The sequence below is a fragment of the Peromyscus maniculatus genome, chromosome 6 (assembly GCF_049852395.1).
Source record: "Peromyscus maniculatus bairdii isolate BWxNUB_F1_BW_parent chromosome 6, HU_Pman_BW_mat_3.1, whole genome shotgun sequence".
Taxonomy (NCBI): Eukaryota; Metazoa; Chordata; class Mammalia; order Rodentia; family Cricetidae; genus Peromyscus; species Peromyscus maniculatus.
The window spans coordinates 123,042,312-123,055,031 of record NC_134857.1 but is presented as its reverse complement, the minus strand read 5'-3'; positions in this window follow the sequence as shown (position 1 = coordinate 123,055,031).

Genomic DNA, 12,720 nt, shown 5'->3' with positions numbered 1-12,720 from the left:
GATGACACCAAGGGCTGACGATTGTGTTCCTGGACCATCTACCCCATAAGCTTGTAAAAGAGTCATATTTGTTATGTGGATTTTGACATATCTTACCTAGACAAGAACTCGTTTATAATTAGCAAAACTTGCCTTTGCATGCATGCATCAGGCTACATTTGTCCACTTTCAAATTGTGTTTAGGAACAACTCAGTTTTATTGAACTTTGTGTGATTTTAGAAACATCAGAGTCAAGTTGAGTGCCCCTGGGGATAAACCCTGAGCAAATGCTTCTCTTTCTGATTAGAAAATTGCAAGAGATTCACACTTCCATGCAGAAACTTCTGATGATTTCTTTTGATTTGGCTTAACCAAGAAAAAAAATCTCCTTGAGCAACTCAAAGAAACACTTGGGATGCAAATGTATTCTGTCAGAGGCCAACAGATTTCCCTAACTCTCTGCAAACTGGGCTCTGTGCTCCTCTTCTAATCCCTCCTGTTATCTCTGTGATAAACCCAGGCCAATAAATCAGTGCAGCACACATAGGAAGGGCCAGGTAAAAGATGCTGAAGGCATCACATGACTACAGGGATAATTCTTTATAACTTACTCTTATCAATTATAGAGAAATGAAAATAATCATATTTCTAGAGGAAATGTGGAATAGAATGGACCAACTATTTTTCCTCTAGAATACCACATTGTCCACAAGCCTGTAATGAAGCACCAAGACTAGGTGGTTGTAACAAGTCTTCTATAATGCCTACGACTAAGGAATCATTTTTGTGAGAGGAGGATGTGTGGGTGTGCATGCACCCACATATGTGTATGCAGATGGGTGTGTGTACAAGAACATGTGTTTGTGGGTGCTTCTGGGGATTCCCGGATCCTCCTGACTTTGCTTCCCCAGTGCTGGAATAACTAAGCCAGCATTGCCAGCTCTCTTCTATGCAGTTCTGGGGATCAATTCAGGTTTCAAGCTCTCTCACTAGCCTGAGGGGTCACGTCTTAGTCTGTGGGTCTCATAATACACAGAATCAAAACGGATGCCAGAGAACAGAGGCAAGTGCTTAAGCTTAGATTGTTTGAAAGATGGAAGTAATTCCAGGGTTCGTCTGACTTTCTTAGAAGATGTGTGAGCTACTTAACATACCATATTTTCATTATATTTTGCTTTATTCCCTAATTACTTATATATTGTTGCAGCATATACCATACAAAGATATATATGTGAGTAATATATGAGCTCACTCTCTACAAAAAGGAAAGGTTGACCACTCCAGCCAGGGGAAAGTGAACAGGAAGCTAAGGTCTGCCCCTACCCCAGGCCCTGAAGAAGTCCCCACAGTTAGGGTATGAAGCGCCCTCCAGATCCCACTTGTCTTCTGCCTTCCATTCTGTTACTTTCAGGATCCATTTGGACCACACACAAAAGCCAGTGACCATTTCTTGGATGGTTTTTGGTCTTCCTGGGCTGGGGCCATAAATTGCTTTCATATCTTACATGATGTCAAAGACTAGATTCAGCTCTTTATTGACATTGCTGGCTTGACTATTCACCATCATCCAGAAGTCTTATGAAATTCATTTTATAGCAGATAACCCGAGAGGTCATATAATCTCGCTCCATATCACATATAGAACAGCTTGGGCTTAGACATACATACTTGCAAAATACATTTTTCCAGAAATTCAAGACCTGATTATAAAGCTCAGGGCTGGATTGCTCGCTGTCATTTTTCAGTGGTGCTGATCGAATCCCTCCCTACAACCTTCTCTTCTAAGAATCCTTTTTCAGAATTTCCATCACTCCTATCCATCTCCTCCACCTCACACACAAAGACAACTGACTTCAATCTCTGGCTTCCACATACATCACCCTGCACACACCCAACCATATGCACACACACACACAAACACACACACACACACACACACACACACACACACACACACACACACACACACAGCCTGCACCACTCTTTAAGATGGGGTACAATCATTAAAGTCCTCCAGCTTTGAAATATTAACTACCTCTGTGTATCACAAGTCTCATGTTTCCCAAAGGCTCAGCAGTGAATTAGACATTTTATTTAAATGCTACTTAACTAAAAGTTAAAAAGTATAATTTTCTATTGTAGAATAGGAACCGGAGAGACTAATTTGGTAGAGTTGTTAAATTTTGCAAAGCTTGAGTCTCAATCTTCAAAAAATATTGTACATTTATTTATTGAAGTGAATGAAACATTTGCTATAAAACTATTCAATGGAAAGTTTTTTAACAAAGCATAATTTACTTTTCATTTACAGAACAATGGAAAGTAGAGAGAAATCTCCTCCAAGGTATTAAAATCATGTACGGTTTCATATTTGACTAAAAAATTATTTCCCCAGCCTGTTTTCTCAACACTGAGGATATGCAGAGAAGTATCACTTGCATTCATCACAAAAATTACAGAAAGCTGACTGAAACTGCTGAGATGATTATTAAATAAAACATATACTTATTATCTGTCTTTTTGTCTCTGTCTTTTATTCAGTAGTTTACAGAACATTGACTCTTTCTCACTAGCCTCCTACTCAGAGATTAAATTTCAATCTACTCCCAAATGTGGTAAGTCAAAGAACTCCCACAAAACTCATTGGGGGCATTTGAGGGTGAAATTCACACCCAAGCTAGAGAGTCAAGCTCCTCTGGTCTCTGGAAATGCACCCTAGATTTAAGAATGGCAATGTAAAGACTTTTTCCTCCCCAACAGATGGTGAGCAAAGTCGGAGTTCTTTGTTCCAAGTCCACTGGGTTTCTGCAGGAGGGTGGGGCTCCTTCTTCCTTAGCCAATTATTCATGTGTTCAGCCTTGCAACCTGGGAGGCAGGGCAGTGAATGTGTACCTTGATACATTCAATATGGTTATGTGAAATTAGAGAGAAAAACATTTAAAAATTCATCTCCTCTTTATCACCCATCTTTCACAGGTCCTGAACCAGGAAGCTGAGCCTGGCATCCTAGCCATAGGCAACTGTGTGTTTCAGGAAATACCATCAGTGTTTCTGGCCACACTGTCCAGTGCAATCATCACTATTCAAGAGCTGTACCTACCAGAAAGTATTGAAATCAACGAGCTGAGTGATAAAACCACAATCCCCCATTCTTGAGGAAGAAAGAGAAAAGGAAGAGGACAAAATGGAGGGTGGGGGGTGGAGCAAGATGGCGACAGGGGTTCTGGGCCCTTCTCAGATGGCATTCATCTATTCACTAATTATCAAACGCCTTTTTCGTGTTAACTGCTGTGCCTGCCCTGGATCTAGGGGAATGTCATGAGTGTGGAAAGAGATGTATACACAAGGAAAATACAGAGGAACTGATCTTAACAATGTTCCTTTGGGAGTCTGAAATCGACTCATGATGGCAGTAGCAGCAGCACAAGTCATTAGTGAGGAAGAGGCGCAGAGAGCACCTCACAGAGTGTGTGGGACACCGCCCACTGACCAGCCCTCTTCTGTGCATACGCTGTGGTAAGTCCTTACCTCCCAGTCAGCCACTGCTCCAGGTCTAGAATAGTAACCAGCAAGGAGAGGGAGGGAGAGGATGGCAAGAACACTCATCTTACAGTGTGGTTGCTGTAGTTCTCATGAATGAACCAAGAAATGAATGAAACCACATCTGCTGTCAGAGACCTGCTGCCTGACTGGGAAGAAAAACTATCACTTCTTTACTGCTTCAGAGAAACAGCAAGTCGTGAACAAATGATATATTTAAAAATATCAGGAGGAGGAGCCCTGCTTGTGACCAGTCAACACATGCTGAGCTCTCCTTCCTCCCTTCCACTGGTCACAGGACTCTGGATGGACTCTTTCTTCTCTGCTTTGACCACTCATGGTTATGATTGCAAGGTCAGCTGACAGGATGGGGGTGACATGGAAATTAGTGTCCTGTTTCAGAAAGTGCTTGTTCAAATCCCAGAAGGATTGGCTTCTTCATTCTTCTCTAACTCTGAATGGGATGGGTGCCTGAAGACCGACTTAGAGAAAGAGACTTCAAGTCAGAAAGGGAAATGCCTTTCTCAATCTGTATGTCTCCTCCAGTTCAGACACAAAATAAGGTAGACACTGTAGTACTAAGCCCAGTCTAACACTTGTTTGCCCATAGTGACTCTGTACTATGCTCAAGTATGAAGCTCATAGTGGTCACCTGAGCTGCCTTGCCTCTCTATACATCCATATAATCATACAGTATGATGGAGTAAAATGGAAGGCTTCCTTCCACTGCATGTGTGTTTATTTATGAGTTATAATTGGGAAACAGATATAATCTACTGAAGCACATTTTTTTCTTGATTTTACCACTTAAGTTGCTGAATCCACTGATACAAGTAGATTTTAATAGCTCAGGGCAATTCTTCTAAATCAAAAGTAAAATATGCCTAGGAAGACATAGCCTCCTTTTAGATGGCTCATACTAAAGGTCAGCTTGTCATGTAACTTAGAGTATTCTGCACCATAAAGCATCTACTCCCATTTCCAGCATGAGTAGTCAAAATAGACTCTGAGACAATGCAATCCAATAAAGATCCAAACAACACATTGTGTGGATTGTGAACACAAGTACAGCCATCTTAGATTGTAACTGCTGTGACTGCCCCAGAGTAATCCTATTTGATATTTCCCTTCATGTTTTCCTAGCAAACTACAGATAAGACAAAATCATTATAGTGGCATGTGAACTTTGCAACATTTGTGCCCCATTCCTTGATATTTGATATGTTGACGATAAGCCAGGTGTAATTTATCTGGCTTGAACTTTGGCCCTAACTAATATGTCCCACTTCCATCCTTTTAACACAAATTATAGTATCTGCTTAGTTTTCCTACTGGCCAGGACCATACTTCTGTCAGTAAATCACCCTAGTAAATTGCTCTTTGCCAAATCTTAGATCTGTCTGTATCTTTCTTTAATTCCAGTGAAACTTATGACTGAAATTTTATGTCTCTAACAACACAGTGAAATTATATCTACCAATATGCAGACCACTTAGAAAGCTTATAGTGGTGGAGAGAGTTACAGTTTCAGAAAAAATAGTATTTTTTCTATTCTTTTAAGTTTACTAGCCTCAACGTTCTGTGACTCCAAATTGGGCATAAAATGCAATTTCAGCTTAGTGTCTTTGTTTTCCCTACTTTTAAGTATAATTTGTATAAGTATTTCATTTACAAATATTTAGAATTGTATCAGATGTGTAATGATTTTTGCTTCAATCATCAAATACAATTTAAGAATTCATAAGAACAGTCTATTACATTCACTCCATTCTGTAGCATTATGGTAGTTTTCTTCTCTTTCCTGAGTGTCCCAAATTTTCATCCATTAGTGAGTCTTTAAGAAAGGGCTTGCTAGGAACAAGCTCTCACAGTCACTCTTTGTCTGGGAGTATGCTGATATCTTTCATTCTCCATAAATATTTGGCTGAATGTCAGCTTCCAAACTGACCTCTCACTCTCTCTCTGGACTTGAACTATTTTGCCCCTTCCTGCTGGTCTTCTTGTTCCCAGTGGGAAGTTTACTTTCCTCTGAACCATTGCCCATGCCTGCTGCAGCTGCTTTTATGACATTCTTTTGTATTCCACTTTCAAAAATGATGTCAAGATGCCTTGTGGTGTGAGTGTCTTTGGATTTGTCTCATAAGGATTTGCTCAGTTTCTGAAATACATAGATGTATGTCTTTTGGCAAATTTAGGAAGTTTTCAAATATTATTACTTATTATTATTTCTTAAAATGTTTTTCAGCCCTTTTCTCTCCCTGCCTCCCTCCCTCTTTCCCTCCCTTCCCACTCTAGCTTCTCAGTGTTGCTCATGCTCTCTCTTCTGGTCCTCTATCACCACTATTCTAACACTAAAAACCTCCAATGAGTACTTTGTTCTGTTTTTGACCATTAACAGCCTTAAATTTTCAACTTGATTCCTCTTTATAACTCCTGTAGTTATGTTGCTGTTAAAGTTTTCATTTGTCTCAAGAGAAAATGTATTATTGCATATCCACACATTTATTATTTTCCTTTGGCATTCTTGTCAGATAATTGCCACAATTGATTCATGTTGGTGTTTGTATCTGTTATTATTCTTGATTCGGGGTGTTGTTTTCCTTGATTCTTGGCATGATTCATGAATTTTTTTAGCATATATAGATTTAGATATTATAATAATAGATTCTTCTTGGTCTTATTGGATCTTTCTATAGAGAGTCCTTCTTACTAAGTTACAATGTAAGGATTGGTTGGTGGGTCTGCCTTGCTTTTGCTGGTCCTTGCTGACATCACCCTGAATTCACAAGGTCCATTTAACCTTTGATCACCATGACACCTTCCCAGCTAAAATGCAGCACTGACTCACCCCAGCTCCTTGCATTAGGGTTGCAATATAAACTCAACTCTGCTCTCTACTGGGCCCTAAGAGTACCAAAGTGGTAGAAACTTAGGGCTGCCTTGCCCAACTTAAAACACTCCAGATAGAGTTGGATCCTTGTCTGTCTCCCTGCTAGGTAGGCTCTGGTAAACCTCTAAGTTTCCTTGTTACTGGTGACCATGGGGCTTCACCTCTCTACAAGACCACACAGCACTCTGGTGTTTGTTTCCTTGACCAGACTGGAGATCCTTAAAGACAAAATGTGTTTGACGCATTCTTATATCTTCAGAATCAATTAATGTGATAAAATTGTTCTTGGTGAATCAATCAGTAAAATAATTATTAAAGAGGTTATGGAATTATGTGAGCTTTAAGGACTCAAAGTTCTGGGGCTCTATAGACATTACAGACATGGCTCTAAGTAAAACATGACTAAAGATTAAAGTGCCTGGTTCAGTGATTTTTAAAATTCAGAAGTTCCCCCACATCAGAGCTAAGAAGGAAGAACGTAAATAATCTCTCTTTTTTAATTTTAAAAAATCCATTTAATTTGTTAAACATAGACATTTTGAAATTGTCACTAAAATGATATGAAACTCCACTTTCCTGTGTGTTGGGTATCAGCTCTTTCTTTCCAAGGAAGAATTTAACTTTTTCAGAATGCAGAGCTGAATCTGTCCTCTTCCTTCTCCCATCTCTATGCACCCTGGCTCCAGATCTACTGCTCTTTCCCAGTGACGTCCTTACAACGTGAAAGTAACATTGTCTAAAGCCATGAAGTGAACAACGCTCCTCTGCACCTGCTCTGTTCTCCATCTGCTTGTCAGACAATACCCTCCCGCATCTGCAGCCCCAGTCTGCTCTTCAGAGCTGTGGAACCTGGCTCCCAGGTAGCCTCCCTTCTGCTCTAAGCTGCACAATTGCCTCTCAGCTTTTACTTCTAACAACACTGTGCTGACTACCATCGCCTATAGCCTACACCCATTAAGGTCTGGAAGCACATTTATGCCTTGGAGGATGGTGAATGGAAAACACTCTAAAAATTAGAATATACAGAAAGATCTTCCAAAAAAAGAAAGAAGACTCAGAGCATAGCCTTTGCTCTTTCTGTCTTTTTACATTTTCCCAGCTTGCTCCCTAACTATGTCTTGAAAGTCCACTTTCTTCTTCACCCATGTGTTAAACTCTCTGTTGCTGTGACAAAATCTTGAGTTTAAAAAACAAACAACAAACAAAAAACAATTACAAAAGGAGATGTTCATCTTGATTCAGTGCTTCACAGGTGTCAGTCTGTGTTCCCTTCACACCATCAGTTCGGGCCTAGACAGGATCTACCATCATGGCAGCAAGTATGGAACAGAACAAAGCTATTTGCCACATGAAGACAAGATGCAAAAGAAACAAGAAGGAAGAGTCCAGAACCAAGACACAGCCTTCAAAAGCATGCCCCAGTAATTTACTTCAAGTAGACCTCACCCTTCAATGGTCCATTCAGCTTCTAAATCACAACAGTCCTCATGAATAAAAACAATGAAATATGTTTGCCATTATTGGATGGTAATCCAGATCTTTGCTGAAAAGAGAATCAATCTATGATCCTCATTTGCATAGAACTTCAGTAAGCAAATAGGGTCAAGAGAATAAAATTGCATTGCTTTTTTATGCTAAATAATGGATTTTAATGACTCTGTCTGATTCCTGCCATTTCAACTATAATTAAATTCAAACTTCAAAACTGGCCAATAATTAGTAACATGCAAGCTCCTTTTTAAATGTAGTTCCTCTTTAAAATGTCTTTTATTTAAGTTTAGCAAACAATATAGCCCCACCCCATACCTATCCTTATAATTCTTCCAAACACAGCTTTGGACACCTGCACTTCAAACAGACTGATTCCAGGGCATGATGCAAAGCCACTTATATGTTTTCCCATTCTCAATTCTCCTGCCCTTCCAGGGGAACCAATGCTGCTTTTCTCTAAATGTCTTCCGTCCCTCCAGATAGCTCAGGATCTGGTTTCTTCATGAACAGCCCTGCAGGCATTGGCATTTCTATCTGTCTTCAGAGGCCCCTCACCTGGAATTTTTCTACCAGAACCTTTCTGTGTCTTTGCTCTAACCCCTCACATTTCTCTTCCTTTTTTACTGTCCTACTTGGCTAATAGTTTTACACATTCACTATTCATCAGAATCAATTGGAGTTTGTTAGAAAGCCAGACTGCACTGAAGCAACTCTGAGTTAATATGTGTGGGAGACAGAACTCTAAAGATGGACCACCAAGAATCCCGTCCTTTGTTGCTGTTATTATTTTAATGCAGCGTTAATCTAAGTACTACTGTGAAAGACATCACAGATGTAACTAAACCCTCAAGTCAACATTTCTTAGACTATCTTAAGTGATCTGTGTGGGTCTAAGTAACTGTACAACCCCTTCCAAAGCACAGAGATTTCTCTGATGTACTGACAGCAGAAGAATTCAGTAAGATTCTGAGGATAAGAGGGATGCCACATGCCTCTGGTGGCTTCAAGATGGAGACAGCCAGATGGGAAGGAGGTGGGTGGCCTCCAGGAGCAGAGAGCAGCATCTAACTGACAGGTAGATGGAGTTGAATTTGCCAACAACCTGAGTGAGCATGGACCACATTTTCCCCCAAAGTCTTCAGACAGGAATGTAGCCTTAACAGACACTTCTTTAGGCCTTGTGGAACCCCAAGAAGTGGACACAGCCAAGCCCACCTGGCTTTCAGACATTCAGAAATGATGGAATTCAAATTGAAGCTATATTATTGCTTGTTAGTGGTCACTTGTTCACAATAAAAATATTAACACAAAACATGTGAAGCTGGGTCTGGGGACCTGTAGTTCAACAAGTGGGTGGTCTCTAGTCACAATGTAAGAAACATCATCCAAAAACTTCATAATTTTTATTCTGCATGTCCAGTAAAGCAAGGTTCAAAGTCATTTCCTCTTTGACAAGATAATGTGCTTGTCCCTTTAGCTTGTGATGAATTCTACCTCACACTGAACGTCCCTACTTCAGGGGCTGTTAATGCCTTCTAACTTTATAAAACTCTCCAAAGCACACAAGCTATTTTCATTCAAAATATCATGGCCGAATCCAGCATTTGGACAACTCATCATTTCTGGAGAAGGTGCAGGAAATGAAATCAAAGGAAGGTGACTTCTGGATAAGGCATTAACTTCTTTCTCAATGTGCCTTGGCCACACAGCAGTAAACAGGACTCCTTAAGGATACTGGTCAGGGTTACATCCAAAATCCCAGCAAGGGTCTTCTACAACCGGAGTCATACCATGCATTAAGCTAGCTCTGAGCAGAGCCAGTTCCCCCTCCCCCACACTAAGAGAGATTTCCTGAGTACTCTAGTAAAAGGGAATGAGATGGAGCGACAACTGGGGACTTGAGATTCCTGAACATTCTCAATTCTATCATCATGAATATAATATCTGTTTGCTAGCTGAATACCTGTAGGCATGGCTTTCCTAAAAAAGAAAATCTTCAAATAAATATTAGGTATTGAAAAGGAATTTAGAACTTGTCACATTCAAACCTTCACCACAAACTCTGCTTGACTGCCTCTGGTGATGGGGAGCTCATCACCTCATTAAACAGTCTATTTCATGTCTGGGCAATTCCATCCAGAGGGTGCTTCTTCAGCTGATCTGTAATCTGCCTTCAACCTGCTGTAAGCAGGGGTTTGTAGCTAAGCCAGTATGCTTGTCTGGTTTTGAATATCTAGTAGATGTAGGAAGACCCCCACATCGTACCTGATCCTGTGCTGTGTCTGCTTTTAGAAAAATATTCCTGTAAATTTTAGTATTTTATTATAGGATATTATTCTCACACATTATTTCCTCATGCTTGGTCTCTTAGAAAATCAGTTATATAAGAAATAGTGAGAAAGACAAATATTAGACAGACTACAGACACAGGAAATGATAATGAAGTAAAAAAAAAAAAAGATAATGGACAAAAGGAGATACATGCTTAGAAGCCAGAGTAAGCACCCAGATCTTCCTAGCCATAGAGTTGTATAAACAAAGTTGTATTCACAAAGTCCAAAGTACTATATTTAAAAGTATTGTTTCCTCAGAAAATAATAATAATTACCATCGTTTTATAGGCCCTACTGCACTGGAGCCTGTTTCTGTCAGGACTGTAAGGAAAGCAGCCACAGCACAAACCATAGCAGGATCTTTCACTTGAACTAATACCAAAGATGTTCAGGACAAAAAGAGAAGGCGGCAGAGGAGGAAAGGAAGGTGGCGTACAGTCTCCATTCTCCCAGATCATATAGCGTAGTCTTTGTTTTTTGTCTGTCAATGTCTATAATTCTGAAAAGCCAGATATGCGCAGTGTTTACTTGTCTAGACAGACAGACACTCCTACATAAATCACAGAGCTAAAATGTTTATGCTTTGGAAATATTTCAAGCTAAGGTCCTGCTCTGGAGACTTGCACAGCAGGAATGCAGTGGGAATCCCGGCAAGCCATTGCAGGTTCTGATGGAAAGGAAGCCGGAAAGATCTGACTTCACAAAAAAAGTTTCTTTTTCTGGTCCCCCTCCCTTCCCCATGGCCCGGTGTAACACCTGTCTCATCAGCAGGGGCACTGGGAAGGGATGGGCCTCCAGGCACCCCAGTCCCCAGATTCTCCATGCCTCATTCTTCATCCACGCCGCTCGTAATGTGCCATCACTGGCACAGTTACACCTGAACAGTCTGGTGCTGCCAAACACCTGGCTTGATTTTCCACTGTCCAAATGAAAAATAAGCATAATCTGTTTTTTGAGGATACAGCAAATGAGGGAGTTCATGACAAATTGTGTTGGTTTATGCAGAATGGTGATAATAAGATACAAATGAGAATTTTTTTGCTTAATGAATAATACTAATCACGTTTCAACAAATGCTGTGCCCTTCTAATTAGAGAGACTGCATAAAACCAGCTTAATTTATTTGTGACTAGTTATACAGAGTTTAAATATTTACTAGAGATTTACTCAAATGTTTGAGAGGATTTTAAACATTTCCCCCAGTCGAAGCGGCCTGCTTGGTTCTGTGGAATGTGGTGACAGCTCTAACTTGTGGGAGCTCTCTGATTTTGCAATGCGTGATGAAAACCCCAGTCCCAACATGAAGAAGAAAGGATATTATTGATTTGCATGCTAATTCTCCAACTGTTACTCATTTTCTTGATTCCAGCTTCCAAAGTTGCTCTCCCAACATTCATCACTGTAATACACTAGAGGGGTTGAGCATCTTTTTCAATAAATTATAGGAACTATGACTAATTACAGTGATATTAACTATGCAAAGTAATGTGTAACTTAAAATGGATGCGTTCATCATTTCAAATTACGCCTTTGACTTCTGACGGTCTAATACAGGCACACTCCCTTTGAATGAAACATGTACTATATTTTCTAAGAATCACCATACAAACCCAGGTTTTGCTTATAAGCAGAATAACTTACTAAATATAATTCATTCAAGCCTCTTTGATGACCTAAAACAATGGAAGTAAAGACATGAAGAACATGAGAGACAATAAGAATCAGGGACACACATGTGACATGCTTCCCTGACACAGGATTTGACAGACAGACCAGATAGTGTAAACCTTTGCTGAAAAGCTTTATCACTTGCATTTTTCAAAAGCATTTTTGACTAGAAGTTATTTTTTAAATATTTTTACTAATGCTTTGAGAATGTATTCATACAATGTATTTTTATCATATTCACCCCAACTCTTCCCCCAACAATTCCCAGATACACCTTTGTCCCCCAAACTGTGTGTTCTTTTTTCCTTTTTTTCTCATGGACTCCAGTTTGTGCTGCCCATACACTCATGTGGAGTGTGGTCAACCTACCAGCAGGCATGCTTTTAAAGAAAACTGACTTTCCCTCCCAGGCAGGGAAGCCACTCGGTGTCTTTACCTCCTCAGTTAGGGGCAGAATCTCAAGAATCCTTCCCACTCCATGATAGAATGTTCAGTGTAGGTCTCATGCAGCTAACCACAGAAACTATGAATTACAAGTGAAGTGGTCCTGCCATGCCCAGAAGACAGTTTCACTCTGGTTCTCACCAACCTCTGGCTCTTATAATTGTTTGGCTAGAGCCTTCTGAGATAGTCCTTGAGCCTTGGAGTGATATAGATGTCCCATAGATGGTTGAGCTCTCCACTGGTATCTGTTCTCTGTACTTTGACCAGTCATGAGTACCATAAACTGTTATTCCATTCTGAGATGAACTTCAGGGCTTTTGTTATCTGTGTCCTCCTGTTCTGGGAGATGCTTGATTCCACTAGGATCTTCAGCC